This window comes from Rhea americana, unplaced genomic scaffold (assembly GCF_003343005.1).
Source record: "Rhea americana isolate MKP2758 unplaced genomic scaffold, rheAme1 scaffold_268, whole genome shotgun sequence".
NCBI classification, from domain to species: domain Eukaryota; kingdom Metazoa; phylum Chordata; class Aves; order Rheiformes; family Rheidae; genus Rhea; species Rhea americana.
The window spans coordinates 146,513-150,023 of NW_028186388.1; positions in this window are offsets into that span (position 1 = coordinate 146,513).

The following is a 3,511-nucleotide window of genomic DNA, read 5'->3' on the forward strand; positions in this document are numbered from 1 at the left end:
CGTAGCGAGAGTAACGCTCCTGCTGTTGCAGGTTTTTCTGCCTGACAGGGGAAAGCAACAGCATTTGTCAGACCACATCTGCAGCAGGCTCTGGGCAGCTTGCTCTTCCGCAGGGAGAAACTCCTGCAAAGGGCTCACGCCCTGCAAAGCCATTTCTGACTTCCTTTTGCTTTGTTGGGATTAAGAGCACAGGTAAGAGCCATATTTCTGTTTTCGGGCACGTTGCTGGAAGGTATCTCCGTATCTAGCCACTGAAATGGGATAACACCGCTGGGAATCATCCCTGAGTATTGGACCTGTGGCATCAATAGCATGAGCATTTACTGTTTTAGCCAACAGAATAATTCCATTAGTGAGCACCACCAGTACGCCGTTATCCCCTTAGGTGGATTTTCTGCTCACAGATGGAACACAACACAATAAAACTGGATTAGAATAGTAGCGAGATGAATATAAAAAAACAAAGAGCAAAAAGTTAAATAGTTGTTATTACTGTAACTAATGCAGACCTGCATGTTCAAGCTAGGGATAACAGTTCAATATATTGTTTTAGAGTGCTCTTTTTAAACTTGAGTTACATGTGTTACAAAACAGTAAAAATAATCTAATTAAAAATAACATCTTTGGATTTACAGGACACAATCTAACATAATCTCAGAAGGCTTTTGCATATAAAGTATATGTAGTATCACTACATATTTAGTACACTACATTTAGTATCACTTAAAGCAAGCAAAAATCAACTGCAGACTGTGAGCATTTGCATGGGAGATTTCTAATGGTGAAGTGTTCTCACACTAGAATGACATCCAAAAACGCAGCCCTAAGGAAAACAGCCAATATTATGCATTTCCATTTTGCCGCACAGTGAGGATGCCCAGATGTTCAGCAGATTTTTGCTGAGGGAAGAGTGCTGAATACTGCTTGACAACAGTTTCAAACTTTCCTGGCACTGGGCTGGGTTCGGTGTAAGCTGTTGCTGTTGCGGGGCACTCGGCAGCCTGGTCTCCCTCCACTCCGGCGTTTTGACCTCAAGCGTTGGTCGCTTTGTGGGGGCTGCAGTCAACGCACCTTCAATAGCCCTGAGATTGCAGAATGAACGCATGTGATATTTAGACTTTAGTTCAAGTACTGCAGAGATTTTTAGGAGATGTAGTATTTGTTCTATCCAGCTTCAGCCTGCCCTTGTCCCCACGCGGCCTGACGGCATCCCGTGCAGTTTTAGGCTTCCCTCTACCACCCGAAGTCAGATGCCGAAGACCTCTAACAGCTGGGGATTCGGGTTAGGTGGCAGGTTGCACAGGAAGAGGCAGGATAAAATTGAGTGTTACAGGGGATAAAAGAGAAAGGGCATTGCGGGGAAAAAAGATTTAGCAGTATTTTGCAGGAAGYTAGGAGACTGACATTTGGTGAAAAGAACAGTGTAGGTTTGTAAGAATTGGATGAGAATTTTTGCAAACATTTTCCTTCTGGGCTCTTGACAAGAAAGAAAATGCACAGAATAAATACAGTATAAGCACACACCCTTACCCCTGWGATAAGTGCTAATACTTCCAAGATTAAGCTGAAGAAAAATAATCTAATTTAAATTTTAAAGCTATATAAGAAGAATCTGAAAGCTGAATACCTTGAATACAGGCAAAAAAGGACAAAGGTGGGGTGGGAGGGAGCTCACCTCCAGTAACAGTATCTCTGATTCATTTGTCTGACCTATGGGGGCCACTGGTGAGCTTCAAAATGTCCAAGAGTGAAAGGGCCCGTAATACAGCTTCTCRATCTGCACCATATATGTGTGAGACAGAGACACAAAGTGGTGGACAGGGGAAAGACATTCAGCTGGAAAAACTGGAAAGAGGTTTAACTCCTTTAGCAGAAAGACCATTTTCTTTTGGCCAGGCGCAATGTCCTTGCATTCTCCTCTAAGTCCCTCAGAATGAAGCAGCATGTTAGCACCAAGACTAGATAGAATAAATTTATGCATGGTTAGAGGAGGGAACGGACTCTCTTTTCAGTTATTCTGGAGCCACTCACACTGACTGAAATCTTTCCATGCCATGTACCCAGCTGGCATGTTAGAGGAATAAWATGAATAGTGCAATTCGTAGTGTGGGGAACGTGGATAAGGAGGAAAAGCCTGAATAGGTGGACAGGAATGACAGGAATGCACAATTAAATATGCAAAGTCTGAAAACAGAATCTGTAAAATCTGCCAGCATCCTGACTCAGAATCAATAGCATTTCTCTCACCTTGTGCAAACACTGAGTTTAACAGGTAGAAATCTGTGCTGAATTTTGGGAGACAGATCAGAAAAAGAGAGCTCTACTCTGCTTACTTTTCGCTAAGGCTTCTGTGTTTTTTTTAGCTTGCAAATAAATTAATTCAAAGCTCTAAATGATTGCTCAARAGGTCATTTAAAATTTAGCACTGAAATCACATTTACAGTAAGTTCTGGCTAATAGGAATGTGGCATGGCACGAAAAAGAAGAGTGTGCATTTCTCAAACTTACTGAGCAATCCCCTGTGACAGGCAGTAGGAAACTGTAATTTCTTAGGACAAACGAGAAACTGAATGGTGTTAAGACTCTGGTTTTGGAGTTACAGGGTCMACTTACGTCATTTGTCTTGTAAAATAGTACTAAGTTTGAGGCCATAAACAAAACTGAAGTTAGTTCCTCTTTACAACCCCCACCCAATTTTAATGGCCTTAGTTTCTGACGAATCTGCAGGGAGACAGATGTGTAAAAACATAGAAAAGGGAGAAGATCCTGCTGAAACTACTAGTTGGAAAGTCTGCTGCTGTTAACACTTTTCGTAGATGTTCCATTGACAAAGCATTTGAGTGTTTTCTCCATAAAAATCCGTACCAACAGCAGACTAGTGAACTGCAGAGARTAACTGGGCCTATTAATTTTGGAGGACAGAAACTCCGCTTTGTTAGGTATTTTGGAGGGGAAGAACGTAGAAGGTGCTGTTGGTAAACGCACATATGTGGAAAGGCGTGGTTGAAGCAAGGTAAATTAAACTGTACGGCGATTCATGCAATCACGGACACTTTACTAGTACTCAAGCACATTAATTTAAAGGCAGCTTACATAATTTAGAGTCATTGATTTTAACCRTCAACAAATTTTTCCTTTGACCTGTACAGGATGCATTTGGCCTGGTGTGGAGGGTACCTGAAATCCTAACATCCCCGCAGCTTCCCACTCTATAAACAGATAAAAACACTGTGTTTCTCCAGTAACTAACTCCCCGCTTCCCTCCCGGCTTGGCCTCCGAGCTGCGGCGCCATCCCCCCTTTCAGAGGGGCCCAACGGGATCAGCCCTTCGCTTCGGGCCTCCCTCGCCCTCGGCTCCCCGTCACGCCGCGCCGCACCCGCGGGCAGCGCAGCCCGAGGCCTCCCCGCGCCTGGCAGCGGCCGAGGAGGCGCAGCGCGGCCAGGGCCCGCCCACGCCGAGGGGCTTCGCGGAGGAAGTTTGTCCCGCGCGGCGCTCCGTCGGGGGCGGGGC